This window comes from Numenius arquata, chromosome 8 (assembly GCF_964106895.1).
Source record: "Numenius arquata chromosome 8, bNumArq3.hap1.1, whole genome shotgun sequence".
Lineage (NCBI taxonomy): Eukaryota > Metazoa > Chordata > Aves > Charadriiformes > Scolopacidae > Numenius > Numenius arquata.
In genome coordinates, this window is record NC_133583.1 from 27545933 (window position 1) to 27564452 (window position 18520).

General features: G+C 37.1%; 1 protein-coding gene across 2 annotated transcripts in view; it reads left to right on the top strand.

Annotated features, from left to right (window-relative positions):
• The window catches only part of BRINP3 (BMP/retinoic acid inducible neural specific 3), a 192342-nt gene that overhangs the window by 35450 nt on the left and 138372 nt on the right, over positions 1–18520 (top strand). The window lies entirely within an intron of this gene.

The following is an 18520-nucleotide window of genomic DNA, read 5'->3' on the forward strand; positions in this document are numbered from 1 at the left end:
CACTTCTTTAGTTTCCAGACATAAAAGTACGTATTTGTTTATGAAATAGGTAACGAACAGTGGACATAAAAAGAAATCAAAGCCTGTTTTCTGCAACTATAGCCAGGAACCATATAAACATATCTCATGTTGGAAAATGTAATGTGAGATGCAGTGCAAGGTCTCACTTTCAGTATAAGCCATACTGTGTTTTCTCATTAAAACAAGGAGAAAGAACTAGGCTGTGAATCAGAGATTGAGTGTTTTCTGAATTGACTTCACATTTGGTGTCAGTAATAGAACTGGGTCTTCATTAAACCACTGAGTGTCGTGCTTCTTAACACGTCCAGCTGGGCCACGTCTTCTCAGGCATTTATGCTATTTGCATCACAGTGGCAGGACGTGTGAAAAAAGTTCTGGGGCTTCACAGCTGCCATTTCTTTAAACTACTGCCCCTCAAGCACAGTTAGGAAGTTAAAGTATGTTTTATTAACTTCCCTCTGTGATCACACCAAAGAATATAAGCGGACTCATTGGACTCAAGCACAAAAGGCCCCTGTGTACCTGCTGAGATGGAAGCATCTGACACGGAAGAGATGAAGGAAGGATCTGACCCCCAGAGCAAAAGGCAGTCACAGCTGCCGCTCTTGGGAAGAGCGTACAACCTGTACAGCCCACTTCCTTCACATGCCCACAGGGAGATCCAGCTCCCTGAAAAGCACAGGAAAGAGTTATTGTTTTTCTTGGTAAGAAAATGTAGTTCTCGGGTGGGCTAGATGCTCTGAAGAGAATTGGTATCTGACACACCAGAAATTTCTAACAAAGCAGTAGAATTTAGCACCTCACTCGATGTGAGCTGGTGAATAAAGTTACCAATAAGCCAAATTACAGCAGCATATTTGGTACAAATTAATAGTATTGAACTATTGCACTAATAGTTGTGAACACTCAGTTATTTCTTTAGAAGGAAAAAGTGTTTATGTAGTTGGAAAAAATCCATCTATAGAAATAATCACACATGACTGGGAGACATACAACCAATAATCTGTCCGAGTGTCTTGGCTGAAAGGCCACGAAGTGTTAAAGGAAAGCGGTGTGAGCCCCAAAGCGTGGATCGCTTTCCACTCGTGAAGATTATTTTCCCTTCAGCTTTCAATGGAGAAGCCATTCTTCAGTTCCTTCCTGTGCCCGACTGTGCTGCCATGAGCTGTTAAACGCCTCTCCTATTTCATATCAGCAGTAGTTCCGCTCCAGTAGTAGATGAAGTGATTCTTCCGTGGAACCTGTGTATACGTTAAAGTTTGTCTAAGAGCTTAATGCTATTTTGGAGTTGAAAAGGAGCCACATAAATGAAAATTGTTATTCCATGTTAATCAAAGTGAAAATGTTTACTTTAGTTGCTTTATTCTCACTGCAGGAAAACACAAAGTCAAACAGTAAAAGCTCTTAATAGTGTACTTTCTGAGCCAAAAAATGGTGGCTGTATCAAGGTGTTCTCTTCTTCCTTTTAATCTCTTTTCTTCACATTTCAGTGTACCATCCCATAATAACTTCTTCACTATCTGTATCATTAAATTAGCTTGAGTGAAAACCAGGCAATCAACAGATTCGCCCCCCCCTGCCCCACCTCCACCCGCCCCCTTCCTAATAACTGGAACATTAGAAACAAAAATTTAAAAAAATGCTGCTTGTGTTAAAAAATAAAAATGAAAATAATTTTAGTTTATAGTATAGATTAACTAAAATAGTAACACATAATAGGATTATAAACTTAAATTGTCCCTAGTACAGAAGGCGAAAAAGAATCTCTTGATATTTCAGATTAGTGAAGCAGGGAAAGATGCGTTTTTCTTTTTAAAGGCACTAGACTGGAGACTTTTTCTCCTTTCCCTTTCCCTTTTCCTTTTAACGTCGACACATGAGAAAGTGTAGTACCTTAGGTGTTATTGTAGTATTTGCAGTATATCTTGCAGTGTGTGTAGAATTCAGCTTTAAAAGGACCACATAAACCAAGAAATGAATGCACAGCAACCAGTAATCTGCTTCGAAAAATGAACCGTATCACACATACCAAGTAACTATGACAGAAGATGGAGGACACGATCTGTGTCTAACTTCATCTCAGTATCTCAGCTGCAATAAAATGAGACTGATGAGGCTCCTATGGCCTCATGCCCCATGCCAGGCCTCCTTAGAGACCAAAGCATTCATTAACCGCAAGGAATAAAGCACTTTTTATTGTTATTATTCAAACATACATGCCATCAGAAAAGAGATGAGATTTATCATTTAGCCAAGTTAATGAAAGAAAATTAGTCCCAGAGGAAGAATAATGAAAGAGAAGGGAAGTAGGTGAGCGCTCTGACTCCTGGTGCCTTGGTAAAAGGCACACTGAGCTGCAGAACTGAGACGCTGGCTCCACCCTGGCTGTGCCAAAAATGCTGATGAAGGAAGCTGCTTAACCTGCTGAAAGAAATGTTTTTTGCCCTACCTCTCTGCTCTGCAGTTGGGTTTCTGCTGCTCTCCCTGTACCATCTGGGCACTTCCGCGATGTCGGAGCAGGCAGAGGACAAGGCATCCCTTCCTTCTTTTCCAAACTTAGCCAGCCTAAGCCACTGCAACACTTCACAGTCTTACCGAAGATTTCCAGATGTTCTTGCAATGAAAACAAATAAAATGTTTGCATTTATCAAGTAGGAAAAAGAGTCTATGAACATTTGGTCTGGCTTCCTGAGTGGTACAATCATCCACTAATTTCTGAGCTGAGCCCTTAGCTACTTCAGATATTTTCAGTGATGCCACATGACAGCATATGTTCAGCCAGCTGTGGATATCATTTTCAATGCCTGGGATTAAGGAATTTACAAGAATATTTTGGAATATCTGGTTTTCAGTCACCTACCTGAGGATATTCTTAGGAGTATTGTGTGTGATCCTACAGTATTTCAGATAACTTGGGATTTATCTTTAGGCAAATGAGTAACTTTGGCTTATTGGCTGTAGTTTCAAATGGCTGCTTTTTTTTTTTTTTTTCCCTTTTTCTAAAAGGAAATTAAATCTGGCATTTCCGAAACTCATTAGCACATTTTATGTTGACATCAAGACAGCAATATTTTCAATACTTGTTAATATTGATAGGTTCATTCCTCCTGGTATCATCTTTCTATAACAACCACTACCAGCACAATGCAACTATAGGTAGGAGAAAATGTGCATTATTTACTTGAAATAAAACAACATTAGAAGACTGAACTTACAAAAAGTGTACACAATTTTATTAAAGGACATTGTTGTGCAAGTTTGTTCAATATTTAGATTCATTTGATCTCATCAAAATAAGAGCTCCGTTATGTCAAACTAATATATATCACACACACATAATTATAAAAACTTTCTCCTGTTTGTTTAATTCAGAGAAATATTAATTTCAGTAGCAAAGTATTAAACCTAATGTTATTGATCAGTATATGTATTTTCCTTCCTGGTTTTGATTTAGAAACTGGTTTTGATTTAGATACCTTAAAAAAAGTAGAAAACACATCTTTTTCTTCTCTACAGGTCCAGTAAAATCACCGTACATTGTAAATGATATTGTATCCTGCTGTAGGACAAGTTATAGATTGCAAAACCATGTGATTGCAGAGACAGCTCTTTATAAGAATGGAATTTTTTTTTTTAGATAAAAGGAGGTTAAAGAAAAGGTATAATATGCTATACAAAATGTATTTCTGGTAATATGAAACAAAGAGTAGAAATTACTGAACAGTGGACAATAGGGACGTGAAATGGAAAAACTGGAAGGATTGTTTCACCTTTTTCATTTAATTGCATTATATTTTTAATTTCTTCATCCTCTGTTAGACTTCAGTTATTTTTTTTGGTTTATTTTGCTCTCCCTATGGTAACTAATGAGTGATATTATTGAACTAGAGTATTTAACAAAAAACCCTTAGGTTTATTATTTAAAATGTGCTGATAAGAGAAAACAATTTGGTTTGTGATGATACAAATTCCAAGGCTTCTGGGTTCGGTCTTTATGGGTATGCAGATATTCTCCCTTGGGAAGACAATGAGTAGTTAGAAAAACTGTGCAAAACCCACATTATCAGCTACATTCAATGTTACTGAAAACAATGATATTTTAATTGCACTGTCTTCAGTGTAAAGTAATTTTTCTTTTCAGAAAAGAAATTATGTTCTTTGAAGAATAATCTTTGATATACAATGTTGGTAATAGTGCAAAACAAGTTTTTGACATGTTGCGATAGGCTTTGGGGCTATATCTTTGGATATAAATGTCTTTCCGCAGTTTGTGTGACTCTAATAATAAACTCATGGAGCTTATAGAAATTGTGAAATCATAGTGGATACCTCTTTACACACGGTGTAGTGTAGCCTGTCATTTGCACAGGACGAAAAATAACTCCTTGTTTGGGTACTGAAGATCTTTGAATTGAAGCTGGATTATGCCTTTGGAAGTGAAAAGCCTGTGCTGGCATTTTTGGAATAATTACAGCAACATATTTCTATTCATGGCAGTTAAGGTATAGTAGAGTACAGTAAAAAATGGAAATAGATTTGGAAATGCATTGGGGCTTCAGGGAGAGAAGGGCTGGAGGTGGTGACACATCAAGTCCTCTGGTCCCAGAAATCTGAATCCTACTTTGTCTTTGCTAATAAGTGGCTGAATTATGTTTGGCTCTGCAGTAGAAAGGTATGAAAAACACACGGTAGTTCTCTGTAGCAGCAAACATCTCCTGCCGCATGCTATTATGTAGTGTTATAGCACTATGCATTAAAGTGTATTTGATGAATTCACTAGGATGGAGTTCAAGTTCTAGAATCTGTACTGTAGAAGCAGCTGAATGCCTCAGAGTATGAGCATTTTGCTTGAGTGAATTGTACAGGGAATAGAATAAAATCAGAAACGTCTTCATCAGTAAAACCTTCGGTAACAAATACTCTCTTCTTCTGAAATGCTAGGCTTTGGTTAGGAGAACTAATTCGTTAGTTTTGAAGGGTTTTCTTTCCTTCTTCTTTTGGACTGCGGTCTGAACCCTTCAGTGCGGTAATCAGCGACCAGCACTGGCACTGAGACTTCTTCCTGTGTAACTCATCACCACCAGTTCCATTTTTGTGCACTCAGATGACAACACAAATTTCAGTGGGGTTCTCATTAACACAGAAATCCCCCTTGAATGCATATTAAATTTTCCATGAGCTAAACATAGTACTTACCATCCCATCTAAATTGACAAGATCTTAGTTCTATACCTTATGGTTGGATCTATTAAGCTCCAGTCTTTCTTGATTAATATTTTTATATTTGGAAACAGAGGACTTCTTTATCTCCTTCTCTGGTACAAATTTTTTTGTCTGCCTTTAGATTTTCAATTATATGTTAAACAGATTTTGGATGTTTTATTTTGAGGATTAATTCTGAAGATTTTTTAAGATTATTTTTTTAGATAAATTCAAATTTTTGCTTTTACTGGAGTCTATCATGTCCAGAGCCTTTAAAGTCATATTGGTGATTCTGGTCAAGAAAAATTAAAACTGGTGTTATTTCTAGAAAGAATATTATTAAGTAAGTTTCCTACCTACTTTTTTTCTTTTTTTTTTTTTTTAATTAGGAAACTTTTTTCTATATATGAATACTGTGTTTTATCCTACTGGACCTGTAAGTAGAATGACGTTTGATCTCTTTATAAAAGACAGTCAAGACCAAGCTCTGCTTAATGCATCCTGATGACGATGATGAATTTTATTTTGTGTTATTCCCCATCCCCCACTCCCTCTCTTTCTATTATGCTTTTGTCAAATAAAAAGAAGAGCTGAACCCCTAGGAATGAGGAAGAAGTTGAGAAAGCTAGGGCAGAGTTGCTTTCAGAGGGAGCAAACAAGTGAGTTATAGTGGGAAACTAGAAGCATGAAGGAGACCGGCTGCGTAGGTGAGGGGAAACCCTTGAAGATCTTGGGAAATTTCTGAAGAGATGGGGCTCAGTGCTTCAATGCATAACTGCTGAATTGGTAAAACTGAAGCCAGGAGCAGACAGATAGAAAGTAATGCATAAATTAAATTTAAATTTCTATCTTACCTTTTCCAGTTGCTTTGAGTTTTGAGTATTTAAAAAAATAAATAAATTTATTTATTCATTTCTTAAATCTTTATCTGGCTATTAGGAGCAGGATTTTCGGACTTCTGGGGTAGTTCATATGAATTCATATGGGGCAGGTCAATGCAGATGAACCTCAAAGCTCTGTTCAGCTTGGGGGGGTCTCATGATACTCAGCTGATGCCCACTCTTGAGGGCTGGCTTGCCTCCGAAGGCAGGTTTGGGCTCAAGCAGCTGCTCAGTTTCCTGCTGAAAGGTATCGTTATGTCGCAGGATGAATTCAAACATTGCAGGGATTCTGTTTTGCTGGCAAGGGTAGCTAACATCCCTTTTGAATCTGAACAATATCACAGTGTGCACTTTTGTAGGCTGGACTGACATGGTACTCTTAATGTTAAAATAATAAGCAGCACAAAATTGTCCTGTAGGAAATGCAATCAGAGGGTAGATAAGGACACTTTAACTACTTTCAAGGTTTTAAAGTAGGACCCATTCTACTTGTGTCATAATGCAATGAAAAGGAGGAGCTTCAATGAGCTGACATTAGTCTCCCGTTATTTCAATTCATTACCTTTTTCTGCATAGACTTCTCCTGGGCTCCAGACAACAAATTAGTTCTTCACAAGAAGCGTTGAGAGCAGTAAGCTTTTATTTCAATGTCAGGCCGTATACTAGCTCCTTAGCACTTTTAGCTTACCACTTTTTAGCTTTAGCTCTTTTGATAAACCAATAAACACTAGCCCCCCAGTAGCTAATTTTCATGTTTAAGGGAGGTATCGCAGATGATTGCAGCTTAGAAGGCAGGTGCACAAAGTCTCTTCCCTTTTCTCTGTCTGTAATTGTACAGTGGTACTCTCCAGTGCTTATCATGAAAACTCTTAATTATTTCAAGCAATACAAGATCCGTGGACATTTATTGCTGTTTTTAGAGGACATTCCAATCCTTTTGCTTTCTGCCTGCCTGAACTGTAAATATCCTTACCAGAGCTGAAGCTCTCTATAGCATTCTACAGCATAGTTATACTACAGTATATAGAATATACAGTATTCTATAGCTCTCTATAGCATAGTGCCCCATAGCATTTATTTTTTTTCACAGCAGCTGGTCTGCTTTTACAACATACTTTTCATTTTTATAACTTCAGCTCATAGGCATCTAGTTTCAAAAACACTTCCAAGGGTTTTGCTGACCACTTTTTATTGCAAATAATTATTGTTTTTCATGGACTCATTTGGAAAGATTTTCTTACTGTCCATGCATTTTTTCACTGGATATAATTTCAGTTATTAAGATAATGACTCTGGATCTTCTTGGGAGCCAGTTGTGATAGTCTGAAACACAGTGAGTAGGACCTTGCTTCAGGCATGGCCCACTGAATTCTTTTGATTCATCCCGTGACTGGAAATTTATCTGGAAAAAATACTTTTCTTCATAGCCTCACAATAATTCAGGAGATTAAAGCATAGAAAACTGTTATCTCCAGCCTTGATATTTTTCACCACTCAGCTGGAAAAAGCTCTGCATAGCCTGGCCTGACCTCAGAGCAGCCTCTGCTTTGGGCAGGAGTTTGGACTAGAGATGTCCTGACGTCCCTTCCAGCCTGTGAACCTATGATCCTGCTGGCACAATCCGTATCTGTTCATAAAAAATGTTGTGTTGTTGGTTTGTTTTTTTTTTTTTAAATACACTATCTTAGCAGAAAAAATGAAATAATTAATTCTTAGCAAGAGTTTGACGCTTTATGTTAATTTTCAGCAGTGAAGTCTTTGAATATTTTGCTATTATTCTTTTTTTTTTTTTTTTGGTAGGAATATACTTTTTTTCCTGATTTTTTGTTGATTGAAAATCAGGGGCTTAATTTTCTTCAGGTCTTTTCATCAGTCTTTCATTCATGGATTATCCACAGTGCTAGTCACACCGATACAGAAGCACGGACGTGTCTCTGATTCACCTATCTGTAATTAATTTTGCATTAAGCTTTTGTGACAAATATGTTAGCAGGTGCGTAGTTTGCCGCTGACCTGCATTTAGATCTTCATACTCAAAATTGTTACCAAGTCTTGGAAAATCCTACCATTGGAAAAATTTGCATTACACAGAGAAATGAAAACTGTCTTGATTGCATAAATAAAAAAAAAATAATTGCAAATACCGGTGTAAAGGCAGCGTTGCCATATACTGCACTTGTATTCGTTTAGAGGTTTTGTCATCAGGGTAGTCTCAGGTAGTCTCTGAAGCTTGGGGAAGCTAGTCAGGATTTCTTCTTTCATAGTCTGTCACCTACAACTCATTATTTAGAGATAGGATTCAGAATTAAATTATAAAATAGATTTTGCATTACAAGATTCAGAAGTTCTGTGCTGTGGTTATGAATGACTTTTTTTTTTTTTAATCAATAGAATGGCTTTTTAAAATCTACTTGGATTTTATGCTTAATATTTTGGACATATCCTTTTCCATCTGGGGTTCTGTGTGTATGATTTCTCAGGCTCTCTTGATTACCATCTCATGAGTGAGTGTTAAGGGTCTGAGCACCTGGCAGCCATATGGTGTCCTGCTGTTAGAATTGCTTTTGTACCCTGGTTTGAAATGTGTATCTTTCAGTATCATTAAGCATACATGCCATTTATCTGCATGAAATTGTAAAGAAATCTACCTTTTGCGAAACGGATTCACATCTCCATTTGAAACTGTGACACTGCCATTTTAGGATTTTCATTAGAAGGACGCGTATCTCTGTGAAAAATTGCTTTTTCTGAACTGCCTCTGCCATCTTCAATGCTCAAAGCACGGCCAGTGTGCAATTTAGACTCACAAAGCAAGTGATGATGATTTGCTTCCCAACATCTAGTTTATTTGGACTGTTTTGGTTTTGTGTTTGAACATGTCTACTTTTCACAACTGGAATATGGAGGAAAACTCCAACTTATTTACACCCAGTGGAACTCAGATTTAAGGTAGGAAAGGCCTGAATTTGGGAAGAGTCATAGATAGAGTTTCTCAGTTTGGGATGTGATTCAAACAGAATTACACTTATGTTCTCAAGCTTCTGCTCTTTGCCTTTTGTTATGGAAGAAAGACTTCAGCAAATAGACAGGCCTTACAATACCATCAAGTTTACGTGGGAGAATGTATATTCTGAATACATTTTCATAGATAAGATAATATTTAAAATACTTGTAGCTAACTGCAATAGTATAAAAGGTACCAAAGATCACTTGCTAATGGGTGAACCTGCAACGATCGTGTCCTACATATCCACTAGAGTGTAGTTATACACACTTCACACATATCTTGCTGCTTCACTTCCAAAGGGACAAATATACCAACACTTTGTTCAAAATCAGGCACCTAGAAAGAACTAGAAAGACTCCAAGTCCTAAGTCATCTCTTAAAATTGTTAAAACATCTGCGCATAGTTTTAAAGTGTTTCATTTAAGTATTCATTCTAGTATACATTTTCCATTTGAATGATTTCAGAGTTTATTAATTACAATATTTTTATTTTTAAAATAAATTATTTTTAAAATATTTTTTAAGCCTTAATGGGATTAGGTAATCAATGTTGTAATAATAAGCTTACAAAAATTCTAAACTTTATAAAATAATATATAACATAAGTCAAGCTATGAGACAGAGTAAATAAAAGACAATAAGAGACGAATGAAAGACAGTTGAATTCAAGAAATGGTGCAGCAGGGTCTGGATCACTGCCTTCAGTGGAGCTGTCTGAAGTCCATGCCACCGTGACAGACAGAAGAATAGTCAGTCCACTTTCACGAAATAGCAGATGAGGGTGTTAGTGAGAAACTTATTTTCCCTGTTTCCCACGTGCCAAAGTGGAAAAAAATCTATCAATCAATAGTCCTTTAGACTTGAATTTCCATACAACTGTTATTAGTCTCTTTTTGCTTTTGATGATGAGCTAAGAAATCAGTCTTGGTTATCACCTGCTTTGGTAATATTGGTCACAAAAGTGACTGGATGGTTTAAGTAATCAAATGTAGGTAGAGACTTGCCAGCTAGACTTGTAAGAACAAACTTTTCAAAACACGAAATACAACATTATGTGTAATACATGTAAATTGCTTTTAAATAGTAAAACAGCACTCTTTTCACTTTTGGGTGATCTGTCCTGTCCACTCCTCCCCATAGGTGCGACCCCTCTACACTCTTTACTTCCAACCCTCCAATGTGGAACATAGCTGACCTTGGTTGTTACAATAATAAATATAAGCAAGAGCCTCTCTGCATACCATTGCTTGTTATTAACTATAAACATCAGGCCTTACCACTCTGGAAGCAGACACTGTCTGAAAAATATACCATTAATTTTGGAGAGTGCCATTAGTTAGAAGAGACTTAACTGAAAAGTAAAATTACTGAAAAGAAAATTGGTTGTGTTCTGCCTCTAACCAGGACAGTTAATGAAAGCTGAAGCAGCAACTGTAAGGAGAATGGGCTTGTAGTTCTTAGCTGGTCTCTGCTTCTTAATATGCTTCTAGCTGTCATGACATATTCTTTAACCACCATCCCTTGCTCTAACGGAGCAGATACTGTTTTATCACCTTTGAAATTAAAATATTTTAATTTTGGATCCATATTTTACCAAAGCAGCAAATTGCATATTCAGGATTTTTTTTTTACCTTCAATTTTAGATAGTTTCTAGTATCTGAGGATTTAATATAATGAGTTTGAAAATCTGTTATTATAAACACAACAAATTATCCACGGGATAATGGATGGAAAGTGATGAATTACCAGAACATAAATCTATAACATTCACTCATGGTTAGCAATAACAGAAGAATGGCAAGGCTGATTTATTACTTGCTAGTGTATCTATTCCTGTTCAGGATTTTTCCAATTATAGTACATAGACAAATTTAATTCAAGTTATTAAAGTGAGGAAACTATTTTCTGTTTTCCATTCTGCAACTTCAAAAGTTTTTCGTTTTCTCATAAATTTAGTATTAAGCATAGCATTCATCAAAGTGCAAAGAACAATGTTAGACATATAGCTTATTTTAAAATCTCATATTTCATCAACAGAAAGGATACTCTGTGTTAGGAAGTGCAAGAAGTTTGAGCTTTATAAAGTCTACCACAAAGTGAAATAATCTTTCATAAATAGCTGAAATCCTCATACAGAGAAAACAGATTCAATCCATTCAGATGTTAAAATAGTATATATAATACTGGTGTAATGGTTTAATTTCCTGTTTGAGCCATGCCTCTTTGATACATTGGAGAAGTCTCCTCGTGATAAATTTCAGAACCTCCGTCTCTACTGTGCTTTAAACTCTCCCAAACAGCAAGAAAACCAGCAGTGTTTACAGCTGGTTACAGTCCCATAAGTAACTATACCTGAGAAGTAACAAGATGTCAGAAAAAAAAAAAAATCAATTTTTATTCTTATTGTCCTGCTGTTGACAGCTTTTTTTTCTGGTTATGGGGACATATTGTTTTCTAGGAAGCAGCTAGAAACCAGTGATCTGCAGCATGGAAGGGCAGACATCATAAGAAAATTGGTAAGACTTGAGATGTTCCTTCCCGAGTGGTTAGAAATTACTGGGGGGCTGTTGCCGCTTTTCCTGGGTGGGGTTGGGTCCTGATTCACCCTTCTGTTACTGACTTTCATAAGATATATATGTACAAGTGCAGTAGCCATGGTATATATAGTACACTTTCAAGTGAAGGTGGAAAAGCCCCAGGATGATGAGACATAGCTATCTGAAGCTGCCAGGTCTTACGCTGACAACTGCATACATTACCTGTAGTTACAGTGAAGGCAGAACCAGGCAGAGGCAAGTTGAAATACCACAAGGAAATGATCAAAAGTTGCATCAAGAGAAATTTCAATTCTGCAGAGAAGAAAAAAAATCACAGTGAGGGTTGTTAAGCAACAGAATATGTTGTCCACAAAGTGAAAATATGAGCATCTCCCTTCTTGGGGGTCTTCAAAATTTGACCAAAGTGTTCAAAACAACTGAAAAATTCCTGAGCAGTCTGAGCTAATGGGACCTGCTTTCAGCAGGGACTTGGACTAAACTATCTTCACAGGACAGGTGCTCCAGCCCTCTGATCTTCTTCATAGCCCTCCTCTAGACTTGCTTCAACAGGTTGATGTTCTTCTTATGTTGAAGGCTCTAGAGCTGGACACAGTACTCCAGATGGGCTCTCATGAGAACAGAGCAGAGGGGCAGAATCACCTTCCTCACCCTGCTGGCCTTGTTTCTTTTGATGCAGCCCAGGATGTGGTTGGCTTTCTGGGCTGCAAATGCACATTGCTGGCTCATGTTGAGCTTCTTTTCCACCAACACCCCCAACAATCCCAAATCCACGTTGCCAACAAAAATGTTAAATAGTACCGGTCCTAGTACCGACCCCTGAGGAACATCACTCATCACTGCTCACCACTTGAACATCGAGCCATTGACCACAATTCTTTGAGTGCAGCCATCCAGCCAGTTCCCTACACACTGAGTGGTCCATCTGTCAAATCCATGTCTACCCAATGTAGAGACAAGGATGTCATGCAGGACAGCGTCAAATGCTTTGCTGGAGTCCAGGTAGATGATATCTGTTGCTCTCCTCTTATCCACTGATGCTGTAACGCTGCTGTAGAAGGCCACCAAATTAATCAGGCACGATTTGCCCTTAGTGAAGCCATGTAGGATGTCACCAATCACCTCCTTATTTTCCATGTGCCTTAGGAGAGCTTCCAGGAGGATCTGCTCTATGATCTTTCTGGGCACAGAGGTGAGACTGGCCAGCCTGTAGTTTCCCAGGTCCTCCTTTTTTCCCCTTTTACAGTCTGTGGGAACTTCACCAGACTGTCATGACTTCTCAAATGTGACGGATAGTGGCTTGACAACTTCATCTGCCAGTTCCCTCAGGACCCATGGATGAATCCCATGAAGCCCCATGGGCTTGTCCACCTTCAGACTCCTCAGCTGGTCTCGAACCTGGTCTTGTCCTACAATGGGCAGTATCACATTCTCCCTTTCCCTGCTTTTGCCTTCTGCAGCTTGGGCAGTGTGGTTAGAGCACCTACCAGTGAAGACTGAGGCAGAAAAGTTGTCGAGTACCTCAGCCTTCTCCTTGTCCTGGGTGACCAGGTCTCCTGTTTCCTTCCTGAGTGGGCCCAAATTTTCCCTAGTCTTCCTTTTATCACTGACATACCTATAGAAGCTTTTCTTGTTGCCCTTGATGTCCCTGGCCAGATTTAACTCTATCTGGGCTTTAACTTTCCTAACCTGATCCCTGGCTGCTCGGGAAATTTCTCTGTAATCCTCCCAGGCTACCTGTCCTTGATTAAGACTCTTCTTTCAAAAAAACCACAGATGGTATTGGAAAAATCCTTTCTTTCGTGCTCAGACATGATCCAGATCTGGAGAAGGAAAGACACATGCAACAAAATATTTTTAAACCTACTACAATCACTTTTCAATCAGAGTATCCCAGAAGATTTTAGGAACAAAAAGGTTTTAGAAATGGGTTTCTCCTTCCTTAATAGGTTTTTATTCAGTGACACTTTATTTTATTGATTTCTAGCCTTCAGTAATTTGAATTGTTTTTTGCAATGGACCAATATGAAATCTCACTCCAAACTGCAATTTTATTTTACTCAGGGAAGACAAATCTAATTAGCAGTTAGATAAGCTTTCAAGGCCTAAAGTAAAAGACAGGCCAGTTAAGCTTTAGGTTCTCAGATAGTGCCCAGCTGTGATTTATTATCCAGAGTTAAACTTCAGCCCAGACTTAGGTAATATTTTACCACTTTTCACAAGAATTTTCAGCTCTACTTAGGTGTTGGAGCTTTTGTTCTTACAGAGGGGGATCTTTGTGCTGAGCCGAGGACACAAATCAGACTTTAAATTCAGAGCATTCTCAGGGCTGCCTGTCACTCTGAAAAGATTTATTAACTTTTAGTACTACCAGATAGTTAGCCAAACCGCATTGGCAGAGTTACTTGAGGAAATGCAGCTCTGCTGGACAGCCTGCATAGAAGAAAAATAATGGAAAGTTTGATAAATCCAGGTAAAATAAGTGAGCTTAACAGATGAAACAAGATTCAACAAGTGATCAAAAGGGTGTGTTAGCTCATACATACCTAAAGGATTGCACTTTAACAATTTGCTATATTTCCTGAAAATGCATGTTCTCATGGTGTCTGTCCCTTTACTCCCATTAAGGGAGAGCAGGGTGGTTTCCTTAAAGACATCATTTTAGCATAGAAGATGAGAATTTGAATCCAACAGGTAATTTCCCTTGAATCAGGTTCTATTTTGTTTTCTTTTTATTTGCTGTTAGACGTTTCCTATGCTTCAGTCTTCTTTTGTTCTACCCCAAATAATGCTGGTGATAAGGCTATTAAGGCATCTTCTAAGTTCAGAGAAAAAAAATGTCATTCATAGAGAGGTAAGGAGAAACAGTTCATATAGGCAGGCAAGAAGAAAAGGGAAAGAAAATGATGTGGCTTGACAACAGTAGAATAAATGCAGAAACAGGGAGAGCAGCTTGATTGATCCATACCATTCCTTATCTTATAAAATTAAGTTTTTGACAAGAGTACAGAGGGCACAACTCTGAGAGCTGCATAAAAAATTCACATATTTTGAGAAAGAACATTTACCCAGATATATAAAAATATGGATACTTAGTTATTTATACACATTAAAATCTAAATATTTAAGTAATTACTGCAGCGTGCAGGTATGCGCAAAAGATAGATACTGAAGGCTGCCCATGCTTTTACAGAAACACCAGCATCTTCTGTAAGACACATCTATGAGAGATTAGTACAAGCTGCATTCAAGGCCATTCCAAAGGCTTTTTAAGTGTTTAATGAGACATTGAGGAGTTAATACCAAAGATGGAAATCTGTGGAACTCCGAGAGCATGCTGAGTAGCATGACCACCAGTAAGCAGTAAACATATGAAGGTTGCTTTGTTGCAAAGGATTCTTAAAATGCAAGTTTCAGATGGATTATTAAAAGATCCTTTCCTGAACTAGAGTCTTCAGCTGATCTTAAACCTGGCATTTCCTTAGTTTTTGATTTTGTGTTGTGTGCGCTTCATTGGACATGATCCTTTATTTTATAAATTACCAGTGTCCAGCACTAAGAATAACAATCACTTGCTCTAAAAAACGATCTCTTAGAATGTGCCAGTCAAACAAGTTAGCCAGCATGTTACTCTAGTTTTCAGTACAAATTTCAGTGCAGTTTTTTACCAGTCATACCCGTTGCCATTTCTGAATTTTGAAATTCGTCATTTCTTAAGACAAAGCTCCTGCATCTTAGTGAGAAGCAAACTTTTTGTCCTGAAGCAAGACATTAATAGACTCAATTAGTATTAATTAATATGACTTTATAAACTCATAGCTACGGTTTTGTTGCATTACTTGAGTCATAATTTTTTCTGTTGCAGGTTTGGCGTGACATAGCTACCAGCATTTGCATCATTCTAGAACCACATATCCCCTCTCTGTGCATGCCCAGTGCTTCCTACAGCAGAACACAGTCTGAGAGTGCTTAGTACCTGAATGGGTAACAGCAAAAAGGGAGTTGGAAAAAGACATATTTATCACCCCTGTTTCTGTCTTTATCAAAGACCATATAAAAGCTCCCTGGGGGACTAAAAGACGGAACTCCCGTAGGCCATATGCTGAATTTAATGCTTTACCTACACAGTTCCTTTTCCTCAAGTCAGTAAGGAAAATGATAACCTTTAAAACCATATGAACATCTCCAAGCTGGATGTATATTTCTGTTTAAAACGATGCACTGTGGCTTGCAAGCAATCACCTGTTTTAAATATCTTCATTTGAAGAGTATGTCAAGAGCTTATTTATATTTACAGAATGCTCTATAGTTTTGCAAGCCATAAAAGCAGTTTTATTTGAAGGACAGGTTTGCATTGTTTCTTGCTAGGAATAATTCTTACTTGAATATGTGGGCACTCTTTTGTGTCATCAGATGTTTGGGGAAAATAGTTAGTTTGGAGAAATATGGTAACAGCAAATGGATATACTTTTTTCTATGTAGGAATGCTGACCAAGCTTTAGCTCAGTAAGAATAGCTTAATAAAATTCAGATACTGCAAGTTATGCACCAGTGGTTCACTACCAACACAGAGAGAGAGAAAATTTTTTTTACCACAATATGAATTCAAAAAATCTGATCTAAAATAACGACAAAATCAGAAATTCAAACCTTCAGGTAACTTACGGGAAAGCAGCATGACTTCACACAGATCTGCAATTAAAGAGAGAAATCATTCTTTTTGATGTCATTTCTGTTTCGTCAGATTTGTCAGTTTCCAAAGATAAGGAGGGACAGACATGATCTCTTGATAGTCCCGGATGATGTACCTGAAAAGGCAAGCAGAAAATGAGTCACAAAGCTTTGTCATTTGAGCATCATTTAAGCTGGAGCTTAAATGATGAATCCACAAGGTCATAAAATAATCTGGAAAAATGTTTATAAACATTCAGGACACAACTTATCTTTGAAACAAAATCATTGATGCAACTGATTTCCAAAACACTAATGATACCCTCAAAATCGACATGGAAAGGCTGTAATTTTCCCAGAAAGCTTACTAAAACGAACAGATATAATTATTTTCATTTCAGCAGCTCTTTTAGTTAATATTGGACCATAAAAAAATTGCAAAATATAACAGTTTTAAAAAAGCCTGGATTTGGTTTAGCTTTCTGTTAGACATCGTGATCAGGGACAAAGTCATTCAGGAATAAATCATGATCTTGCAGATGATGTGGTGACTTGGAAATTACCTGAGCATAATATATAAATATATATTCATCTGCTATAAGTAAAAATATTTAGATCCAAAATTCTAGGCGAATTTTCTTGTGCTCACATGTTTTATGATAAATCTCACAAAATGATAGACGCACATAATCCTTTTCTTCTGTGTACCATCCCAGAAATTCCAAGTTCTACTTTCTGTTTAGGGCTAGATTTTGATACCCTAATTCATAACAAATAATTATATATTTCATGAGTATCTCTCCCACCTACAAATACCTGTGATATTTAAATCAAGACTGTACTGAGAGACATAGTATAGGTGTTACATATTTGAACAGCAGTGGAAAAAGCACCAGGAAGCATCTACCATCTTTCTACATGACAACACAGAGTAAGCAGTAGAATCAGAGTAACACCCAAATCCTCACCATAAAAGCCCTGATGCAAACAGTAAATAAACGTCTACAGCTGCACGTGTCTATATTTGAAGGCAACTTGGAAAGAAAAATATCTTCCTTTGTACAAAACTATCCAGAGATACACTGCTGCAATCTCAGAACTCAATTATTGTAATCATTTTATGATTGATTATTGGTGAGGGTGGTCCACTGAATTAGGGTGAGTTCCAAATACAACAATATTATTACACAGTTTTGCATTTTTACAGTTAAATTCAGCTTGGTTCTTGTACTTTGCATTTGGCACCTATTCAATTTAAATTGCTATTTTTGATTGTAAGAATTAAGGAATATTTTGGCTAGACCCTTTTTGTGCCTCCACCTAATGCTCCTGTATCAACATCTAAACACCCATCACATAAAGTCCATGGTTGGTGAACTTATCGTTTTGGAAAGAGATATCTCCTGAAATCAAAAAAGTTTCATCTTGCCCTACTTCTAAAGAATATCCAACATGATTTTTCCATCTTAGCAACTCATTAATTTTACAGTCTGTTTGATTTTTTCTTATTCCTTTACAATTTTGATAATTTTATAGAGTTATTTAACAAATAATTTTGCATTTTGCTTTTGTTATTCAGCATCTCAAATACAATTACCCTGTTAAGAGGGAGAAATATTAGTTCAGGTCTGTATATAGGTGTGGCTGGCTTATATTACTGTTCATATTCTGAAGGTGAGAGTTTAACAAAAAATTGTTTTGAAAAGAAAAAAAAAAGCCTGTAAAAGCAACGGTCTTTTCAAGAGTAGCATATCTTTCTCCATTAAACCATGTCGTCTTATCTCAAGTATATTTCTGAGTTTGCCACTTTCCATTCTTGTTCTAGTGTCACTAAATTAACCTTCTATACACAGTATGATCTCAAAATCAAACAGTTGTCAGACCTTGAAGGTAAAAATTTGAAGAAGGCATATGTCTTCAGAGAATTACTTCTCTGAATGAAGTTCTCTTCCTTCTTTTTCCTTTTAAAGAAATGGAAAAAGTACATTGTAAAAATACCAAGCTTCAGCACAGCTGGGCAACCTATCATTGTTACACTGGAGAACTCAAGTGCTCAGCTATCATGAAAAACAGATTGTTCTTTCATTAGCAGAAGTGTCATGTTTAGGACTGAGTTAATTTTCACTGATACTTTGAGTTAGCTTAACAGCTTTTAGTCTTGTTTTTACATCTTTGCCTTGTG